Source organism: Gopherus evgoodei, chromosome 2 (assembly GCF_007399415.2).
Source record: "Gopherus evgoodei ecotype Sinaloan lineage chromosome 2, rGopEvg1_v1.p, whole genome shotgun sequence".
NCBI lineage: Eukaryota > Metazoa > Chordata > Testudines > Testudinidae > Gopherus > Gopherus evgoodei.
In genome coordinates, this window is record NC_044323.1 from 182,029,179 (window position 1) to 182,052,630 (window position 23,452).

Consider the following 23,452-nt stretch of genomic DNA (forward strand, 5'->3'; position numbering starts at 1 on the left):
TACAACACTGAAGTTCATGGGTGGCTGGGCATAAATTTCCTGAGAACATTGTGGACATATTTTCAGTTTACAAAGTTACTATCTGATTTTTCTTAGATTTTTTTTTAACATGTTGAAATTCATTTGCAAGTTCTAAACGAATTCCCCTGCTATTGGAGATGTGTATAACCTCCTAATTTGCCTACTATTCCGCTTGCAAAGAACAGCAAGAGCTGTAACTGCTGGCAAGAAACCAGGGCTCTGTCAGAGCCTCTGTGAGGAAGAAAGGCGGAGCTGCACTTTCATTGTACTGTTGCATTTGATGGAAGTGAGACACTGTATAAGCTGTTTTACAAATAAACCTACACTATAACCATCCCTTCAAATAATGCTCTGGAAAGTTGCATATCTAAATGCAAGAAACTCTTATTGAAGAGAGTTGTCTTTGTACTGTTAAATGAAAGGGGAGGAAACATTTAGATCCATTCACAAGTTGAAGTGAAGAGACACATTGCTAGACCAGCCTGCTCAAGTAAGTTGCTTTGCAGATTTTTTTTATTATCATGTTGAGATCACTGCTGTTTGCTTGCATTAGAGCATTATTTCTAATTGAGATATACTTTTGTGTTGTTTTTGCATTTCGGAAAGGGCTGTCCATTTAGGAAAATGATGACAGGTATATATCAAATTTGAGTAGTTTTTCCTCCAAACTCAGAGAAGTGTCTCATATATTAAACCAGGTTTCTGACCTCATTTCTCAATGGAATTTTAAATGGGGGAAACTAAGAGTACTAATTAGTGCCTCATTAAGTACTTATAGTTGAGTATGATAATTTTCTTGAAAGGATAATGTAGTAGATGAATAAAAGAATTCTCTATTAAAAATGAATACAAAGTCATTTTAAACCAGAGACATTTCATTTATAAAAAATAATAGAATTAAAGCCATATATATTGAATAACTTAGAGACATTGTTAGGCCATTAATTCTAAACACTGACCTACCTGGAAAATGGTCTTACTGCATATGGCCAAATTTTTCAAAAGTGCCATCTAAATTTACAACTGTAATTTAGGCTCCAAAATAGCCATTAACATGCCAGCCAACCAAATAGCATGTACTGTTGCAGTAACTGCATTGCCAAATGTAGACCTGGGATTGTGCTGTGGCCTCAGTGGATTGACAGAACTGTCTACTCAGTTTCACTAGTTCCCCATGTTGTTTGGGTCTTCCAACAGTGGCACAGGAAACATTTTTTAAGTAGGAAACCGTGAATATAAATTCAAAAAATTATAAAGGGGAATTACAGGCAGATATATTATCTGATACAATTTTAACTCATTTTAAAAATTTGCCTAGAATGCTAGCCCAGAGTACCCTTTAATACAAATGCTTTATTTACAAGAAACTCTGTTTAAATTCATGAATTATTGTGGTCGGAGAGAAGAAACATATTGCAGAATAGAAAGCAGTTTAATATTCTGATAACAAAATAATTTTAGGTCATGGCTTTTTCTTTGTGTAGTTTTCATTTATTTCCTCCACTAAAATTCCTCTTGCAGCACGAATGAGCAGATCAGTCTGAGCCTCCTGGTTTTTTGTTGGGCTCCCAGCTGGAAATCCCTCCCTCGATTTTTCCATTGATAAAGAGTAACAAAGGGAATCTAGAATAAAGGAATGGGAGGAAATAGAACAATGTATACTCTTGGACTTGAATCACAAAAGAGTTAACTAATGTAGATACAGTATTGAACCAGTTGCATTCCTTTCATTGTCAGACTCAATTAGCTGTGGTCTTAACATTTGTAGTTGTCCTCAAAGTCATGTTACAAATCAGCTATCTATTGTCTTCTTACTGCAGATACTCTGAAAGAGTATTGCAAAGCATTTTTTTTCTTTTCCATAGACTATTTTATATGACCTTCAGAAATTCCAAGTCACAACAGGGGGCCAAAGACTATGCCTACATAATGCTCTTATTGTTAATAAAATGTGGCTTTCACTAATAAAATAAAAATGTGACATTTATGGAGACCTATTAATGAATGCAGCAGTGTAGGCCCAGTTCTGCTTCCAGTGAAACTAAGGGCAGTTGACTTCGATGAGAGCAGATGCAGGCCCTATAAGATACCTGGCTGACATATAGTTTCATTTTATTCTGATAATGGTGGAAATAATAATAATACGTCAAATATTGGAATTTAGAATAAAATATTTATAAAACTTATTCTGATGCAGTTATATATGACAGTATTTGCAGTTAGCTTTTTTGGGGGAAGGAGGGTTATGTATTTGTATTTGAGTTTACAGTGCTTTAACTGAATATATTTTATGTCCCATCAGTTTTTTATTGCTGAAGCAATTATTTAGTCTCTAGATTCATTATTGTTTTTATTAGTATTATTTATTATTTTATATTTGTATTGTGTCTAAAGGCCATTACCAGATTGGGATCCATTGTGTCAGGTGCTGTACAGACATATATTAAGTCCTTGTCCCAAAGAGTTTAGGGCTCCCTCCTGCAAGCACCTTCCACTATCACTGACTTCAGTGGAAAAGGAGAGTGCTCAGCACTGGGCAGGATTGAGCCCTTTTTGCTCTTTCAGGCTGTACCCTGTAGCTGCCATCTTGGCTTATCCTCTGGTCTGAAAGAGTAACTGATGCCGCCCCTCACCCTCCCAATCTTGGCAAATTGCCATACGATGAAGTCTGTCTTCTCTCTTGTCAACATCACATGTCAAAATACACAAAGTAAATATCCTTAAATCAAACTCTAATCTAAGTTAAATCTAAATTCTCAAGGAGCATTGTTATCAATGGAAATATTTTTTGGTGAGCCTGTGTGGGTAAAGTGAAATTGACATTTATCCACCTTGACTGATAAAATCTAATCCCTTCAACCCTTTCTATTGATTCGATGCATGTACTTCTTGTTGATTTTTCTAATGAAGTTGTTACCTCCTTTACCAAAAAAAGTGGGGGGGGACAAAAGGAAATGGAAAAAGCAAAATACTGTCAACTGAAGCATGAAAACAAACTTTCAATCAGAGTGAAGGATAAGAAATTAGTGTGTGCATTCTAAATACAAAGCCAACGAATTGCTTTCAGATGAAACAAAGCAGAAACTAGGTGAAATACGAGAGATTGTAAATTGATTTCATTGCCCTAGCATTTTAATTCAGTAGGATTCTTGTTTTTGTTAACCCAGAAGGACTGCACTTGGTCAGCACCTACATTTCTTGGGTTTCCCACTGTGTCTCTGCCTGAAACTTTACTCCTGTGAGGATGAATTGGCTCTCAATACATTTGCTGCTTCATCATAATGAAAGCACATATGAAAGGTACAATGTGTCCTTACCCAAGATAGGCTCCCAGGATGGGTACCTTATAGTAGCACAGCCAATTTTTCTTGATAGCTACTTTGTACAATATACAGAGAGCGCATGCAAATACAAGATATAGCAGATGAAAATGACTGACTCTGTCAGGATCAAATAGGGTAATGGTTGGTAAACCACAGAAATAAAGTTGCACTGCATTAGTCTTAAGAGACTTAAAGAGTCTTAAAAAGAATGCTGTCCCTAATAATGTGCATTTTGAGTGCTTAGGAAAGGACAAAGTGCCCAGGCACTGAAGGGGAGTGAGGGGTTGGTCACAACAGTACATTGAAATAGTCTTGTTGACGTCTTCACTTTACACAGCAGAAATGATCTGTTCTGAAGGTGTTTTTCTATTTAATATGAAAGTGTTAAAACAAACAAACCAACCCAGCCATCACTAGACATTTATCAGAAATCATGGCAATTTATTTGAAAGTATTACGGCTTTGGGCAACTGCGAAGCTAACAGGATGGAAGCAATGCAAGCAGCAGCTACAATTATAGCCGCAGTTACCAAAATAAATTTATTTACTGACATTTGAATGTAGCATTAACACTCCATTAAAATGGCAGCAATATTTTAAAGAGGTTTTAATGCAACTGGCAACGATGTTCTTTCTCTTTTAATCACCAGGGTGCGTGTGTTTTACTTCCATGTTCTTTCACTACAAGTAGTAGAAGTACTATTGACATGCTTCTAATAGAAAAAACAGTGCAGTCCAGTAGATGGTTATAGGACTGACAGTCAGGAGACCTGGTTTTATTTCTAGCTCTGTCACAGACTCACTTCATGGCTTTGGGAAAGTCACTTCCCCTCATACCTCTCAAACTGCCATGCCCTCAAATTATTCATGCAGGGAACATAAAATGATGTAGGATTCCTTCTTGTAGTTCAAACAACCCTTTCCGGAGAATTATAGTATGGCCCCTGCATCTGGCCACAGGTTAGGCCGGGAAATGAGCAATCTGCTCACTTCTTTGTGTACAAGGAGTAACACTGGGAGAGGCTGTGCATACCTCTGGGCCAGTTTCTTTAGTGCTCCTCCTGGGATGGTGCAGTTCCATGCTGCTTCCTACACAAGAGAGTGGTGTGAAAGCCTTCACTTTTTAATCTGTGTGAACTTTGGACACAAACCTCTGTGCTCAGGGTAAGTCTCCACCTCTGGTGTACAAGCTTTTTCTTAGCAAGACAATCTTTCCATGACATTTGGGCTGGAAGAAGCCTCATACTGTAAGTCAAGTCCAAACCCCTGCACCTGATGCAAGTTATTTTTTGCACTAGTCCTGTGAGTGTGACAAAACAAGAGACGGTGTCTGTTAATGAGATGGGCAATGTATAATCTAAGCAAAATTAAAAGTCTCAGATGTATGTGTTAAGAGAGAAAAGATGAATTATCGAATATGAATTCCTTTAAGAGTTGAAAGTCATTTTATATGTCATTGAAAAGGTAATTTCCCCTGCATTTGCAATAAAGCCTCTTAGTATCATGAGGGATTAATCACTTCCATTCAGCAATATACAAACAAATATGACTTTTTTTTGTAGATTTGATAGAATTTTATTTATTCAAAAGGTTACACTCAACTAGCAAAACCCATTAATTACCACAAGAATGAATGGTAATTCCTTGGATAGGGAACCCTATGAGTGCATATGAACGTGTACCTGCCATGCTCTCACCAGCACAGAAGCAATGGAAACCTTGACTTTGTGCTGTCTTCATGAATTCTGACAGTTTCCTCAGGCATTTTGCCCCTCTCATTCGTTAGAATTGGGGGCCCATAGTACAGGTTTTTAACTGCTGCTCAGCCAGCTCCACTTTCTCTCTGTTGTGCAACTGCTGGTCAGACAGATTTCTTGATACAGTTTTATTTTTTTTTCTGATGGAAAGCAGAACTTGTTTTTTGGTCTGAAAATTTCCTCAATTTCCCTCCCCTCTTTTTCCAACAAGCTCAGTTCTGTGCTCTGAAGATGGGGCTTAGCATTCAGGATTTTCACTGTTAAGTATGGAGACTCTGGTACTGGTTTCTCCTCTAGTATCTGTGAACATTATAGGTTAGCCCTTCAGTTGGTGTGAACTGGTATAGCTTCATTAAATGGAGCTGTGCTGATATACATCAGCCAAGGATCTGGCAGCATGGCCTGTATTTTTTAAAGGAATTACTAGAACCATTTGGTGCATCTCTGTATACCTGTTTCTTCAGGTCTCTTTCACCATTCTGTACCACGAGTTCTCCCTACTCATGCATTCTTTCTCTAGCAGAACAGAGCTTCTACTCCAACTCCTGCTACTCAGTGCCTACCCCAAAAACCCCGTTCAGTCTCACTTCTTCTGTTTTCTTATTATTATAAAAGGAAGACTGCTGCTCCCAGTTCTTCATGTTTACAGGTAGACACAAGGAGAAAGGAGGCACCGCACACAAATGTATGGTTCACACATCCTGGATCCGAACTCTCGCCCTGAAACTTGAGTTAGCGCTTTAACAGTGTGAGGAACAGAAACAGCAATACTGCAGCATCATTAGTAGCAAACTGTTGGATCTTTGTGGTGCAATGTGGGATAGTTTGTGTGGGTTTTGCTAAAGTTTGCAGTATTTTGTTTGACCTCTAGAGAACTGGATAATTGCTCTGCAGGTCCAGTTGTGCAGACTCCTGTGATATGTATCCACATTTTTCAGTGGGTATCGCTGCATCTGATTTTAACAGTCCCACACATTTACATTTTTTAATTTTTGATACTTCATTTCCAGTGAGGAAGTAATATGATAGCAAGGTGGTTTTGTGTTATCAGGTCATACCTTGTTTTTCTGTCAGTTTTTGAGAATGAGACGGAAGGAAAGGGTCAAAAACACTCAATCGTTGTTTATTAATTCAGGTCTGGCAGAGTTTTTTACTTTTTGGCCTTATTTTTTGTTTTTCATTTACATACAGAAAGAGAAAATAGAGTTCCCAGAAAATGAAAAGAGAAATTGGTTAGTGACTGTTTCTGATGAGGAGGAAATGGCATTGTGCAGGATTAAAATAAAGGTGCCTCTTGGTGGATATATTTGGCATTACAGTGTCACTCTCCAAAAGTGCAGATTCTAAAAGATGAGAATTCTTCAGAGACCAAACCGCAGATCTTTTGCCACTTGCTGATGTTCTAAGATGCAGGCATGCTGGTTTATCAGAATATATTCCTCCAGGAAGGCTCTGTGGTGGGGAATATTTAACTGTGCATTGTAGTTTGCTGCAGCTGTGGATTTTTCTTTTTTTAAAAATATCTCAGCTGCCGTTCCTGCATCATCTAGTTAATTCTGTTCCTATTCAGATAGAGCTAATGACAGAATGTTGGGATAATTATATCTTCTATTTCCTTACTGTAGCTTCTTTCATCCTAAAGGACCCATAAGTATTTTACAAACTTCGGTTCGATGCTGCAGTGAGCTCCATGTGGATGGACACCTGCACAGAGCCCAGCTGACTTTATATGTGCTGGGATTGCTCTGCATGGAGCAGCTTGCAGGACTGAGGCCTAAACTCATTGCAGATGGAATTTTAGGAGAAGTTAGCTGTCAAAGTAACAAGTGTCTAGTGAGCAAATGCGAACTGAGATTTTTTCGTAATTTGGCCAAATTTAGGTGAGATTGCAGAGGAAGAGCAAAAAGTACATCCCTGATACAAAGGCACCCCCATGCCAAATTTCCAGAGGTGCTGGAGTTTCTCAGGGAAACAATAAGAATTGTTTTTAACACAGACAAAACAGGGTGCGTTTCCTTAGCCATTTTCTCAGAAATGGCTGACCCTTAATTGCTGAAAAGTTCAGCCTGAGGCAGGCACCTGGCATGGAAAATTTCAGTACAAACGGCTAAATTTTGGCAAAATTATAAGCTCCTGGAAATAGGATCTTTATATTAGGAACTCTTGGTCAAACTTAACTTTAGGCGGTGCTACCAGCTACACCAGTTTAAAAAAAAATACTGTAGTACCCACTTTTCAGGACTGTTGGCCATCTGCGCACACCATAAGGATTGTCCTTGCTTAGGTAGCAGCCATTTACCAGGATCAGAGAATTCTCTCACCCTCCAGCAACTGCATAATTAGGAAAAGTATGGTCTTCTTTACTAAATATGATGGAGAACAGAGCGGCTGCCCTTACATCAGAGGAAAAACAACTTTTGAGTTCTTCTATCTGGGGATTATGATGACATTTGAAGGTGGCCATGATAAAGATATTGATAGGAGATTAGGAAAAGCAAACACTGCTTTTGGAAGGATGAACAACATCTAGTCAAACAGAGGTCTCCACAGCATGCTATAGATCAGATTATACCATGTGATTGTACTAAACATGCTACGTGTGGAACAGAGACTTGGGCACTGACAGTAAATAACAAAAAGAGATTGGAGCAGCCCATCACAGACAAAGACAAAATAATAAATAAGGGAGCTGGCAGAGCAGGATGTGTTAGAAAATATAATGAAAGAAGATTTAGGTGGTAGGGACATGTATACTGTCTGGAAGATGGGAGACATACAAAACAACAGGGCTGCCCAGAGGATTCAGGGGGCCTGGGGCAAGGCTGGGGAGCTGCGGCTCTTGTACTCACCCGGCAGTGGTCCAGGTCTTCTGCGGCATTTCGGCGGCGGGGGGTCTTTCAGTCCCTTCGCGTCTTCGGCAGCACTGAAGGGCCCCCCGCTGTCAAAATGCCATCGAAGACCCGGACCGCCGCGGGGCCAGGGCTCGCGGGGCCTGGGGCAAATTGCCCCACTTGCCCCCCCGGGCGGTCCTGCAAAACAAGGATTTGAATTGGATACCCAAGGGAGGAAAAAGGAAGTGAGGAAGGTCAAGGAACTAGATTGTCTGATGTATCAACGGCAAAGGAGGATGTGACGTTATTGATATAAACTGGGACCATATAGAACATGGTTTGCAACTATGGTCCTGTAGTGGCACCAAATCTTATGTAAAGGGTCATATAAGGTATCTAAGACCAAGTTATGAGTTACTGGTTATGATTAGGCTGTCTGTATGTCTGTATTATTTTGTAGTTGAAGTTATAAGTATTGGCTCTATACTGTCTATATTTCAAACTTGTGCTGTGTTACTGGGAAAGATCCCAGACAAGTGGGTGTTAGCTCTGCTTAGCCTGCTTGATGTCCCATTAAGGACCATCAGCTACACAATTGACCCATTGAGAGGAGGCAGATAGGCCTTGTGACTCAGCAGGGTGTGCAGAAACTGGCCCATGTGACTGCAGACTCCATTTTGCTGTAATTTTCCACAGTAAGAACAAAGAAGTGTTCTTACACCTGGAAGAGCCTATATAAGGCTGATGCCTCATCTCTATCTGGTCTTCAATCCTGCTTCTTACCTCTGTAGAGACTTTGCTACAAACAGAAGCTCTGCACAAAGGACTGAATGACCCATCCCAACTGGGGATGTATTCCAGAGACTTGATTTGAACCTGCAGTTTACTCCATCACTGCTACAAGCCTGAACTAAGAACTTTGCCATTGCTGTATATAATTGATTCCATTTAACTAATTCTAGCTCTCATCTCTATCTTTTTCCTTTTATGAATAAACCTTTAGATTTTAGATTCTAAAGGATTGGCAACAGTGTGATTTGTGGGTAAGATCTGATGTGTATATTGACGGGTTGGGGCTTGGTCCTTTGGGATCGAGAGAACCTTTTTCTTTTACTGGGGTATTGGTTTTCATAACCATTCATCCCCAGGACGGGTGGCACTGGTGGTGACACTGGGAGACTGGAGTGTCTAAGGAAATTGCTTGTGTGACTTGTGGTTAGCCAGTGGGGTGAAACCGAAGTCCTTTTTGTCTGGCTGGTTTGGTTTGCCTTAGAGGTGGAAAAAAACCCATCCTGGGGCTGTAACTGCCCTGTTTGAGCAATTGGTCCTAAATTGGCACTCTCAGTTGGGTCCCGCCAGAATCGCATCGTCACAGAGGAACTAAGGTCTAAGGCCAGCCACTGACTCCTTCCCTCTTTCTCTTTCTACTGCTCCCATTCTGTTTGATGCCTTGGAATAAACAAATCAATCCAGTGGGCATTTTTTACCTGATTCCTCTTTTAGTTTATGTTGTGGTTCTTCCTCATCCCCCACCCCTTGAATTAGAGGTGGAGCTGATATTGGCATAATATTCAGTATGGAGGCTGCGTGAGCTCTTCATCTGCCAGCCCCCTTAGCACTCACTGTTCTCAGAAAGCAAACTACCAAGCTTCAGCCGTATCTTCTCTTTGTAAAACTAAGGAGAAGCTGGCAGTGGTTGAGGCACCTGCTGGTTTGTTGAAGCTCTCTTTCACTTTGTCTATGGCCATCAGGACTAGCATAAAAATCATGGTAGGTAGGGGATGTTGTCCTTCTCTCTCTCTTTCTCCTGTCTAATCAAAAGTCATCTTGGAGACTCAAGCAGAAAAAGCCATGGTTAGAACAAACGAACTAACCTTCCAGTTTTGGGCCTCCCACTACAGAAAGGGTGTGAACAAGTTGGAGAGAGTCTAGTGGCGGGCACCAAAAGTGATTAGGGGGCTGGGACACATGACTTACGAGGAGAGGCTGAGGGAACTGGGATTGTTTAGTCTGCAGAAGAGAAGAGTGAGGCGGGATCTGATAGCAGCCTTCAACTACTTGAAGGGGGTTCCAAAGAGGATGAAGCTCGGCTATTCTTAGTGGTGGCAGATAACAGAACAAGGAGCAATGGTCTCAAGTTGCAGTGCGGGAGGTCTAGGTTGGATATTAGAAAAAGCTATTTCACTAGGAGGGGAGGTGAAGCACTGGAATGGGTTGCCTAGGGAGGTGGTGAAATCTCCCATCCGGAGCGGTTTTTAAAGCCCGGCTTGACAAAGCCCTGGCTGGGATGATTTAGTTGATATTAGTCCTGCTTTGAGCAGGGGGTTGGACTGGATGACCTCCTGAGGTCTCTTTCAACCCTAATTTTCTATGATTTTATGAACATTTGTTGGTGTCAGGTTGATCAGGAGAAGAATGCTGCAGTACTCTTCAGAAATATTTCACTTAGGGTTCCTGATAGACACAGAAAGGAGCTCCATATTTCTACTGGAGGATTGTTTCCTGAGGCTAAAGTCTCTGATTATTGTGTTGTCATCTCAGGACTATCCACTATTTCAGTCTCTACTGAATCTGTTGAGAGGAATGGCTTTCTGCCAGTATCTACTTCCATGGGCTCAACTTAATCTAAGGCTGTTGAAATAGATTCTTCTTATGGAAGACTTACAGATCAGAATCTTGGATATCAAGTGATGACACTCAAGTAGGTCAAGATATTCTTTGTACAGTGAACAGTTGCAAATAACAAAATAAAGGGAATGCCCCTGCAAAACCCCCAAAAGGCTCTATGGGATGATGGATTCAAGTCTGCTGGGTAGGGGAGCTCATACAGAGCCTCCTCTGGTCTAAGGCAAATGGTCCTCTTCAGGGATATCTTTCCTCTTTGGAATCTACCAGAGCTCAGAGCTGTCCAGCTGGCTCTGCTCAAGTTAGGAAAGGTTTACCAAGATCCTTCCTCTAACATTGTCAATGCTTACATAAGTCATCAAGTGGGATTAAGTTGCAGATCTCGTCTCAAGGAAACCCCGTCCTTTTCAGCCATACAAAATGCCATCTTCAGTTCACACTCTGAGAAAACAGTGCGTACTAATACATTGTATAAGCAGGAAGCAAACTCATAGCAGACAGAGAACTTTGAGCAGATCCATGTCTCAAACAGTAGTAGAAACTCTGAGGGTATGTCTTCACTACCTACCAGATCGGTGGGCAGCGATCGATCCAGCGGGGATCGATTTATTGCATCTAATCTAGATGCGATAAACTGACCCCCGAGTGTTCTCCTGTTGACTCCTGTACTCCAGTACTGCGAGAGGCGCAAGCAGAGTCGACAGGGGAGTGGCAGCAGTCGACTCACTGTGGTGAAGACACCACGGTAAATCGATCTAAGTACGTTGACTTCAGCTGCGTTATTCACGTAGCTGAAGTTGTGTAACTTAGATTGATTTCCCTCTCCTCCCCCTCAGTGCAGACCAGGCCTAAGAAATCTGCACATACACCTGTTCCGTGCAACAGAAAACCAAAATGTTAAAGGCCTCTGCAACAGATACAGGGGCATGGAGGAAGAGGCCCAAGCTGCCTTCATGATGAAGTGGCTCTTTCGTCCAACTTACACAATTCTTCGTACCTCTGATTTGGAGGGTTATAAAAAAAGTCGCAAAGGATAGCACCATATCATCTTGATAGTAACGCAGTGGCCAAGCAGTTGTGGTTAGCGTGCATGTCAGCATGTCCTCCAGTTGATCTGTCTCTGCAACAATCCATATTGTCACAAGGCAACACCACGTCATGATCACAACCTAGCATTGCTATCAGCCTGGCTTGTGAACAGCTCCTCGGACAAATCTAGGTCAATACACAGAGTTCCGGCTACTTTTCTAGAGAGAAATCCAGACCCCACTGAAATGAATGGCAAAACTCCTATTGACTTCAGTGGGGCCAGGATTTCACTCCTGGTCTTTGGAAAGGAGGACACAGGTACAGGGACAGGAAGTTTGGTGCTAATGCCATTGATGCAGATACTGGCCATTTAATTTCTATTTTTGATTATTGTTTAAATTTTAAATTATTCAAAATTTTAGTTTGATTCATTTTGTATGTCCTTGTACTTTCAGGTTACATTTTTGGAAGATCACAACTGGAGCTGTGAAGAAAAGAAAGGAAGGAAGGGAAGCAGTGACTGAATGGTAGGAAAATTCTTCATACCTGGCAGATACCTCCTGCCTGATTTGGAACTGGAGTGGGGTGGAGGGAAAGAAATTCTCTTTTATGGTGAACTCTGATATAATGCAGCTTAATCTAATAGTGATCTACTCAACTTCACCTAATTGTGAAAAGGAATTAAGTCCTGAATTAATGCATTTCCATGGGTTTTTATTACAAGTAGAGTGAAATTGTATTCCACACTACAGATTTTACTATGATGGGGAAATCATTTTGCAGTACCTTCACCACCATTACATTATAACTATAAGTAGCCCCATTAGAATAAGACCTTTTGAGATTTTTTTTTTGTTTTTAAAGTGCATGTTAGGCAGATTAGACAGCCAAATCCCTGACTCAGTTGTTAGCATTTGTTACCAATAGTGAACTACTGCTAAGTGCAGAGTCACTTTATTTTCTCGGTGAGGGTTGCTTTGTGAACCCTGCAGAATGGAGAGCTTAATTCCAGATGTAACTGGGGAAGCCATGGGGAGGACCGGCCATTAGTAATTATTCTGAGCAAGCAGACTGCATGATGGTTGGGGCACCAGATTTCCCCTGCTATGGAAGACATTTCCCCCTTTTTCTCAAAGATACAGATAAATACCTTCAGGTTCTTCTTTCTCCATAAAGATTAACATTTTTTAGGAAGGTGTATATATCAAGGATTTAGCTATCTAATCTAAGATTTCTGCCCTTACAATAAAAGCAGTGACAATGCCAGCAGTGTTTGTTCCCAGACTTTGAGCTCCTCCAGCCACACACAATGAAACAGAGTGCAGCACAGTAAAATGCAGTATACTTTAATACTTCGTGAGGAAGGCCCTTTATCTCCTTGGGGCCTTTCCCATTAGCCTCCTCTGTCTGCTGCTCCTTCTCCATCTGGTCTTTTGTGTGTTCATCTTCACCAAGGTCCTGGCAAGCTGCATCAGCTAACCGGATGGCTTGTTTGTCAGGACAAAATCTAGCTCTTCATGGACGGGCCGCCTGGGAGGTCGGGTTATTGTCCCAGCACCTTAACAATAATAATAATAATAATAATAATAATAATAAATAATACCTAGCTCTTCTCTGGTGCTTTTCATCAGTAGATCTCAAAGCAGTTTACAAAGGAGGTAAGGATGTTGTGCTACCACTGCTTTGCACTGTGCTCAACATCCTGACACCTTATATAGGCCTATTGGTTGTGGGCCTTAGAGGCCAGGTGTGCCCTAACAGTCTCATTACTCCAAATTCCAAGTAAGACCCTCATGTTGGCCTTTGGCCAGCTCATAGCTTGACTGAATGCTTTCCCTGGAGTTGGTAGTGAATGCTGGTGTTCACAAGTGCTATAGTTACCTACAGCAAGTGCTGTACCTTATATACTAGTAAAGGATTTCCTTTACTCAGTGGAATGTCTGTAGCAAGGAGGAATAGAAAGCTGGGGGAACCTGACAGGAAATACTCGCTATGAAATGTGAAGCATGGCATTGTGGGATGGAGTTGGGAGAACTTGTGTAGCTGTACGGTTGTGGTTTCGTGTCCACTCTAGTGAGAAACTGTTGTAGAATGTACGTACTTAGCCAGATCTGAGCTAAGGACCATGTTCTAACAAATCTGTACACAGACTTGATAAAAGACAACAGTATGTGGGGCATGGGAAGGAAAATAGATAGATGTTATGACTGTGTCTTGTCTGAATGATATATATTTTAATTTAAGAGTCAGGAGGATGACTGTAAGTTGGGTAATAGTGTTAAAATTGTGTACCGTTGGGCTTTGGAAATGGTGTACCATTGGGCTTTGGAAAATACGGGATGGTGAACTGGAGCTCCCTTAATGCATCAGCCCATCTGTCTTGCTAGTTTCTTTGCCTTAGTCACAGAGTTCGTGAAGTATCTAATTTTCTTTTTTTAGCTTTCTGTCTTCCCCTTGTGCAAAAGTTAAGAAAGGGATATGATTGGAGCTGGATTAACTTTTACATGAGAAAGGAAAAATAATATTTGAAGAAGTTAATGATTGTGTTTGTACTGTAGATATAAGCTATGTCTACACTGGGAGTTTTGAGGGGAATGGGGGGAAAAATTTCCCAATGTTGGTACCACCGTGGCAACTCCTCTGGTGATGGTAAACAGTGGGAGTGCTAGTGTTGACCAGCCTCCAATTGTTGCTAGTGATTTTAATGCTGTGTTATCTAACTCTGCTCAGAGCAGGTCTAAACAACATGGGGTGAAATCCTCTCTCCATTGATTTTAATAAAGCTTGTATTTCAACCATCGTATTTAAAAATGGCAGGGGCTGCAGGACTATCACTAGTACTTTTACTTTTGCTACTATTAATCATTAGCTATCAAGGCATAGAAACCTAGAGACAGATCCAGTTCTCTCTTACACCTTTGTATTTCTGCAGCACATCTATTAAAGTCCATGGAGTTTCTTGAGGTTTATACCAGTATATATAAGATTACATTCTGGACCCAAAAGTTATAACCTTTTTGTTACTGTTTAGTGGCCTAGATGAAATGAGTTTTCAATCTCCATGTGGTTCCTAGTTGAATCTCTATCACAATACATGGAGCTGCATCAGTTTTCAGCAACAGTGGGAATTTTTTGCCAAAATCCGCAGCATAGATATGGCCGCATACTTGCAGTATGTAGTGTGTGGAAGACACTGATTGACATTAATTAGGAGTGGGTGGTGAGAAAGTGTAAAAATAAAATTCCTTTCTGCAAGGTTTACTATTAGAAATAAAGTATGGGATGTAATACCAAATGTGTGCGTTTGTGTGTGTAGAGGAGGTTGCCTATTCATCATTTAGAACAATAGTGGGAGTTAAACATTACAGGTTTAAATGTCAATAAAAGTCTGGGAGTGCAACTTGTCTGTTGTGTGCTGCTCAGCATAATGTGCTTCAGATTTGTTTCTGTTTGTTTGGAGCTCAAAATGCCCTGGGAAAAAAACCTAATGCTGTAGAATGGAATTTGTGGCAGAAAAACGGCTTCAAATACTTTGTGTTATTACCTAGGATATTTTGGGGACAAATCTGTTCCAGTAGGGAAGGACAATTTTGTCTGTAAATTGTAGTAGGAACAGCTCATTAAAAATGAATTGGTTGTCAAGTAGTAAGTAGGTATAGTCTGACTGATAATATTTCTCAAATCCTTCTCTATATGTATTCTGAGGATCACAAGCAATGAGTGGGTTCCACTGAATTAATGATTTGTGAAATACATTTTTATGTACATCCAACTTTTCTTCTGAAATACATGGGCATTCAGCTTTGTCAACCGACATACATATCTATTGGCAGTCTATTGGGTTGCATTAAAGAATCCAAACCAAAAGGCTCTGTTCTCGAAGAACTGTCTTATGTGCAAGTGTCTAGGGTTTATATGTGTGGTGTTGGTGGAGGATTTTCTGTGAAACTTTTATATAGCGCTGTGTGTGTGTGTGTTTCTCTCTTGCGAGCACACACACGCACAGATTTTACATCCTTTATTTAAAAAAAAAATGAGGGGGGAGGTGCAGATCTGTAGCCTGTGTGAGTCAGTATAGCTCTAATCAAGTGATTGTAGCCACAGGTGGCGAGTTACATACCTATGTGGTGCTCGGACACCAGCAATATTCAGAACCAGGAGCCCAGCTCCAGCAATATGTGGAGCTGGGTGCCCCCCCCACCTGCGGCCCCCCCATGCCTCCCCTGAGTGTTCCGCAGCCCCGACTTGCTGCCCCCCTGCTTGTCTTTCCCGGGCCCAAAAGCAGAGAATCACTGACTGTCTCTTCCCTGAGTAGCTCCACGTTGCCTCCCAGCAACTGCTGCCACAGGGTCCTAGTGCCCTTCCTCTTCACTGCCAGGACAGACTGACTCTGAGCCTGCCCTTCCTCCTCAAACCCTTCCCTTTTCCGTCAGGACCCTCAAGCAGCACAGGGGGGCCCCCCTCTGCCCGCAGCCACCACTCCTGCGCCATGCAAGGAGGCAGCCCCATCCCTCATCTCCAGTGATGCTAAAGTGAAAGTGTGCTGCTACGGGGCAGGAAAGGGGGGGTCCTCCCCCAGAGCTTGCTGCCAGCAGGGAAAGGGCTAGGGGGAGTCCTCCTCTCTGGCCCCTGTCCCAGAGCAGCCTGCTTGCACCCCAAACTCATCCCCAGCTCTGCCCCACCCCAGAGCCCCCCACATCGCACCCTCAACCCTAGTCCTGAGCCCCTCCAGCCCCCCAAACACCTTATCCCCAGTCCCAGCCAGAGCCCTCATCCCCCCGCACTCTGACCCTCTGCCTAAGCCCCAAGCCCCTCCAGCCCCCCAAACACCTTATCCCCAGTCCCAGCCAGAGCCCTCATCCCCCATACTCTTACTCTTGTCCTGAGCCCCTCCCACACCCCAAACCCCTCATTACCAACCCCAGAGCCCTCACCCCCTGCACCCCTACTCTCGCCCTGAGCCCCTCCCACAATCCAAACCCCTCATCTGCAGCCACACCCCACAGCCTTCACCCCTGCACCCCATCCCTCTGCACCCCTCCTATCCCCAAACTCCCTCCCAGAGCCTGCATCCTGCACCCCAATTCTCTGCCCCAGCCTAGGGTCTGCACCCTAGACCTCCTCCCTCACCCAGACTCCCACCCAGAGCCTTGGGCAGGTGGGAGGTGGAGTTTGGGGGCAGGGCAGAGTTTGGACAGGGGCAGGTTCTGGGCACCACCAAAATTTCTACAAACATGCCACCCATGATTGTAGCCATGCTAGTTTACATCATATCTGCTCCACAAAATTCAGGGCCTTTCAGATTTGGCCTAGGTTGATACTAACCAAGAGCCAGATTCTGCTCTCTGTTACACTGGTGTAAATCCATAACAAGCCCACTGAAATCCTCTGAATTGCTCCAGATTTACAGTTTACACTGACTGAGACTCTTGCTAGCAAAGAGGCCAAGGCATAATCCTCTCAATGCCTGTTGAGTGGTGGCAGTATTGCTGGGTATTATGGAAAAGCTTGCACTGAGTTGCTTGTGTCATGCCTCCGATCTGGAGAGAGGACTGTTATTTAGGGCTTTCAGTTCATCGCCTTTCACTAGTCCTAGATCACTTTAAAACATGTTTAGAAATTAAAATGTCCACCTGCATTGGTAGTCTGAGCAACTGCTTAAGAGATTACTCTGCTTCTGGAAGAGAGAGCCTGAGAGCTGATCTATACTACTGCGTCAGTCCATGTAACTTACATCCTTCAGGGGTGTGAAAAAGGCACCCACATCCCCCCCCCGAGCGACACGAGTTACTTCGACTTAAGTGCTATCCCCATAGGCACTATGTCAGATGGAGATGCTCTCCTGCTGGCATAGCTTCTGCTTCTCGCGGAGGTGGAGTCATTATGCTGAGGGGAGAGCGCTCTCCCATCAGCACAGAGCAGGCCTGCACAACTCGTAAAGTGGCGAGGGCCACATTACTCCAAAGAAAACAGCTGAGGGCCAAAAACCCCCAGCCCCGCGGAAGCACAACACCCCCCCCCCCGGCCCAGCGGAAAAACTCCACCCCAGCACCGCCCAGCCCTGCAGAAACAAACTCTCCTTTCCCAGTGCCGCCCCACCAAAACAGCTGTGGGCCAAAAAGGAAGGTTGGGGTTGGGGAGGTGATACTTGATTTTAAATCAACCAGGGGCTCCCAGCTGAAGAGCTGGCTGGGAGCCCTCAGGGTCAAATTAAAGGGCCTGGGGCTCCGGCGGCTGCTGGAACCCGGAGCTTTGTGGGGCTGGGGCAGGGATTTAAAGGGCCCAGAGCTCCTGCTGCTGAGGGGAGCCTGAGCCCTTTAAATCCCAGCCCCAGCGCATCCTTTGGAGCCGCCGCCGGGATTCAGAGGGCTCTGGGCTGCCCATAGCGGCGGGGAGCCCTGATCCCTTTAAATCTCAGCTGCGGCTGGGAATCTCTGCGGGGAGCCCTGAGCCCTTTGAATCCCGGCCACGGCTGAGATTTAAAGGGCTCTGGGCTCCCCACGGCTGTGGGGAGCCCAGAGCCTTTGAATACCATCTGCAGCTGGCAGGGCCAGCTTTAGGAAGTGCGGGGCCCAATTCGAACATTTTCGGCGGGCCCCGGCAGGGATGACTGAAAGAAAAAAAAATGTAAAAAAAAAGCCTTTCATTTCTTAGCAACCGGTTCCCTATAAAAAGTTCTGCCACAGTAGGAGCCACAGGCCTTTTAAATTGCCCCCTGGGGAAGCTAGGCCACCCTGCTACAGCGCACTGGCTTTTGCTGGTACACCGTACTGGGGCTTGGGCATGTGGCCCTCTTAGGGGCGGGCTGAATCAGGGGAATTGGTTGAATTGGCCTAAAGCCGGCCCTGGCAGCTGAGATTTAAAGAGCTTTGAGCTCCCTGCGGCTGTGGGCAGCGCAGAGCCTTTTGCATCCTGGCGGCGTCTCAGATTTAAAGGGCTCTAGGCTGCCCGCCGCTGCGGGCAGCGCAGAGCCCTATGAATCCTGGCCGCGGCTGAGATTTAAAGAGCTCTGAGCTCCCCGATGCTGTGGGCAGCTCAGAGCCTTTTGAATCCCGCCATGGGCTGTACAGTGAGCCTCTGCGGGCCGCATGCGGCCCGCGGGCCATATGTTGTGCAGGCCTGGCATAGAGCACCTTCACCAGACACGCTACAGTGGTGCAGCTGTGCCGTTGTAGCACCGTCATGTAGACTCGCCCTGAGCCTCAGTACATTGAACACTGTGTATGTCTTCAATCACAGACGTACTCTATCTTCTGTCAGCATGTAGTACTGCAGTAGTACAATGCATATTAGAAGTGGCTGAGCATAGCCTGCTCGTGCTACTGATTCTGATGCTGTAACTCTGATGTCTTAAAAGCCTTTGCCTCCACAGTGTTTACTGCTGGTGCCACAGCACTTGGTTTGACTGATGTAAACTTCATAGATACTGGAATCAGGAAAAAGATCTTTGGTCACCAGGTCCATTCCCTTTTCATCACAGCAGTTTTTATGCATAAAATTCTACAGAATCACAATCAGTTGCTTTAAGTTTGTTTAATACCTCCACTGATAACAGGTCTGCCCCTTCCCTTGGGAGGGTAATCTGTTTTTCTGGGTATTTATTTGCCAAGTTGAGGAAGATCAATCTGAGATATTCAACGCATGGAACTGCTGGTGGTGAAGGCATGCGTTTTCTGTAGGGCATGGATGTGGAGAGGGGAAATCTTTAAATGAACAAAGTAAAAGTATTAGTGCAAAACACAACTGGTACCTTGGATGGTGTAAAAGAGGCCATATGGAAATGTGCACGTACATGAGCAGTGAGGTTTCCTGGTTTTCCCCTGTGCTGGGCATGGTATTTACATTTCTACAGTTTGATTGAAAACCAGTTGAGGTGCAAGAAGCTGAGCATGTCTGCTTATTTTGGATAACTGTTTGTTTGTATTTCAAAGGTTTACTTGTAGGTAGGTAAGTGACTAAATATGCAGTTAGTTACACAGAACATACAGCATATCTGATGCCAGAAATAAAGCCAGTTTGTGGCTCATACATTGGAAGAACTGTTCCGTTAAAAGGAAGAGTTCATCCTTACATACAGGTTGCACCGTTGACTGTTACTTGCATGGATTTATTACAGGATTATTCTTTGAAAACCTTTAATTCTGCATCTATTGATAATTTCATATTGGTAGGTAAATATCCATTGAGTGTTTAACTGTTTCATTTCTGGCTGGAATTTTACTTGCTGTTAATCTTCAGCAAGTTTAATGGTTTTGGAAATTTATTTGCTGTGAAACACCAGACAGTGAATTGAACAAAAAATGCATGACTTGTAAAGAAAAACAACAAAAACCCAAGTTTGAAGTCAGCCGAGGTTGTCATGTGTTTCTCTGTATAATTGCTATGTTATTTGCACCATCTTATGAAGTGCAGAGTGCCTCTGGAGAGAGTGCTTTGTGACTCAAATGGTCAGGGATGGCACTAGGTATTATGCCGCCCCTAGCACAGCAGGCAGGCTGCCTTTGGCAGCTTGCTTGCGGGAGGTCCCCGGTCCTGCGGATTCGGCGGCACGCCTGCGGGAGCCGCCCCTGCAAATGGTAGTTGAGGTTACTCTGGTTATTAAAGGTTAAGGATCTGATTCTAAGACCTTGTCTACACTGCCACTTTACAGCGCTGAAACTTTCTCGCTCAGGGGTGTGAAAAAACATCCCCCCATCCCTGAGCGTTGCAGGTTTCAGCACTGTAAAGTGGCAGTGTAGACAGTGCACCAGTGCGCTCCCAGTGCTGGAAGCTACTCCCCTCGTGGGGGTGGGTTTTTTACAGCACTCTCTCCCAGCGCTGGTACCATGACTACACAGCCACGTTAAAGCATGCCATGGCAGCGCTTTAATGTTGGTAATGAAGACACACCCTGACATTTCTTTCTATGTGATTGTTCTGTGTATGTAAGAAGAACGTCAGACTCTGAAGCCAAAGTCCCTTTTGAAATGCAGATGCAATTTTAGTAGATAGTTGGAGCCTGTTGAACTTGTTCATGATCTTTGCTTCTACTTTTATACATTTTTAATGACTCAAATAATTTGTTTCATAGACACAAAACCCAGACTGTTACTATTCCCCTTTGGCAAACACAAATGTATTGTATTTTACTGTGTAAAAATTATAGTATCAAAGTATTGACAGAGTATATCGTTATCCACTCGTGAGAGTGTTCATCTGCTGTAATGTTAAAATGGCAATGATAATGCAAAAAGTTGCTTTAATATGGGCATACGTAGTATGTGGTGCTGCACATGGTGAAGCTACAGTAATTGTCCATGTCCAGCCATCAACCCTGGCACAAACTGAATTTTCCTGGATTGTGTTGACAAAATAAACTTTAGTAGGTCTGATTTTCCACTGGTCTCCCCTTTGTGCAGTAATTTACACTATAAATGTGAATTACTATAGGGTGACTATAAAACACAGTTGTTCTGGTTTGGTTTCATTTCCCATCCAATTTGTAATGGTGTAAATACATTTTCTTCTCTTATGTAAATGACTGAACAAGGGACAGGCACAGAGAATCAGGCCACTAGGAGCTGAAATCTCATTTCTGTTTAATGACCTCACCCTGCCATTTAAATGAGTAAATGTGGTAAATGAGTGCATTTAAGGTTACCTTTTGGTGTTTTTTATTCCTTTAGGTCCTGACTGTACAGTATTTACACAGGGAAAGCTTCAACTGAAGTTAGGGATTGGGAATTTTACCAAAGTGTCACCTCAGGCCTCTTCCCATGTCTCGCACATTGATACCGATTACCATGCAATGTTAAACTTGCAGGACTTGATTCTCATATACACAAGGTGATTTTACACTGTTTTGGCAGTGTAAAGAGGCCTTGAATAAATTACCTGGTTCCTGTTTACATTAAAGGCCCCTTTTACATTGCCAGAGCTATGTAAAGTGGTGTAAATGAGAATCAAAAACAAAAGGTAAATGAAAACATTTGTATAAAGTGTTCTGTGGATATAAATCCTTCAGTCATTGGATAACTATTTATAACTTGAATTAAACAGCTTAGGCTGACCTGTACAGTTCCATCAATTTTGTGGGGTGGGTGGGTGGATGGTTTATGAATAAGTGGGAGGAAAATCTTTTCACTAAATACTTTCTAGGGATGTTTCATTACAGAACATTCCTGTATTTAGTTAGAAATAAAAAGTATTGTTAAAAATTTTTCCTGAGCCTCTTTTAAAGCCAGTGTCTGTTCAGTTTAGTCAAAATATGTGTACCACAGTTGTTGTTACATTCTCAGTTCCTTGTTACAAACCTGTATAGCATGAACCATCAAATTATCTTTAATACAACACACAGAGACACGACCTAAAATACTTTAAAATCTACTATACTAGTACATTGTTGTACTGTAAGTGCTTTCCCAATAGTGTTTGTAGCACAAAATAATGTTCGCACAGTTCACGTGCTTCAGAGGTCAGCAATGACCAGCTTTGCTTCTAGGCTAAGAACCTGGAATATCCAGTTTCATCTTGAAATGGTTTTCTTTTATTTAATTACCAGGTTTTACCTTTTTTAAAAAGTGACTATATTGGAAATTCTGGCACAGCCATAGCTATATAGCAGTGAGAACAGTGCTGCTATTATATCTGGGATGGGTTTAAAGCAGCGATTTTCTTAAATTGAATTTTTGGCAGAATTTTGTTTTGTTTGTGAACTTCAAAGTAAACTGTTTTTTCCCCAAAACTACTGCTTTTGTATATTTGGGAAGGAGCAATCTCTCCTTCAAGATATAATATATAAGTACTAGGAGCTGTATATCTCCTATCTATCTAAGGTACGTATGTAGCCTCTGTTAACATAGTATCTGAGTGCCTTGCCATCTTTAGTGTATGTATCCAACACACCTGTGAGATACGGAAGTGCCATAATGCCCATTTTACAAATGGAGATCTGAGGCACAAAGAGGCTACAGTCTGGATCCACAAAGGGACTTAAGTGTTGCAGTGCTGAGCATAGCAGTGTCTAAAAGTCAGGTGCTATGAAAAGCACTGGAGCTACACTGAGATCCGCAAATCCTATAGGCTCCCTATACAATGAATGAGGAGAAATAGGTGCCTAAGAATGTGATCCACAAAAGCCGTCATGCCAAGTGGGGAACTGCCTAAGCCACCCAATGGTGAATGCTGAGGAAATGGGGAATGCTAAGTCCCACCCTTCTCAAGGAGGTAGACATCTCAGGCCTTGGCTACACTGGCACTTTACAGCGCTGCAACTTTCGCGCTCAGGGGTGTGAAAAAACACCCCCCTGAGCGCTGCAAGATACAGCGCTGTAAAGACTCAGTGTAATCAGTGCCGCAGCGCTGGGAGCGCGGCTCCCAGCGCTGCAAGCTACACCCATAGAGGATGTGGTTTATGTGCAGCGCTAGGAGAGCTCTCTCCCAGTGCTGATGCTCCAACCACACTCACACTTCAAAGTGCTGCTGCGGCAGTGCTCCGAAATTTCAAGTGTAGCCATACCCTAAGTTGGGCTGCCGGGATCCACAACCAGGAACCCCTTTCCTGGATTTCTTGTGAGAATGACTCATAGACTTTAGGGTCAGAAGGGACCAATGTGATCATCTAGTCTGACCTCCTGCACAAAGCAGGCCACAGAACCCTACCCATCCACTTCTATAACAAACCCCTAACCTATGTCCGAGTTATTGAAGTCTTCAAATTGTGGTTTGCAGAGAATCCACCAGCAAGTGACCCATGCCCCACGCTGCAGAGGAAGGCGAAAAACCTCCAGGGCCTCTGCCAATCTGCCCAGGAGGAAAATTCCTTCCCGACCCCAAATATGGCAATTAGCTAAACCCTGAGCATGTGGGCAAGACTCACCAGCTAGCA

The 23,452-nt window shown here is 43.2% G+C and overlaps 1 protein-coding gene across 10 annotated transcripts in view; it reads left to right on the forward strand.

The window, feature by feature from the left end:
* The window catches only part of ATXN1 (ataxin 1), a 303,257-nt gene that overhangs the window by 94,924 nt on the left and 184,881 nt on the right, over positions 1 to 23,452 (forward strand). For all 10 annotated transcript variants that reach the window (XM_030552464.1, XM_030552461.1, XM_030552468.1 and 7 more), the window contains one exon: positions 12,042 to 12,113. The gene's annotated coding sequence lies outside the window, so the exon portion shown is untranslated. The remainder of the gene's footprint in view (positions 1 to 12,041; positions 12,114 to 23,452) is intronic.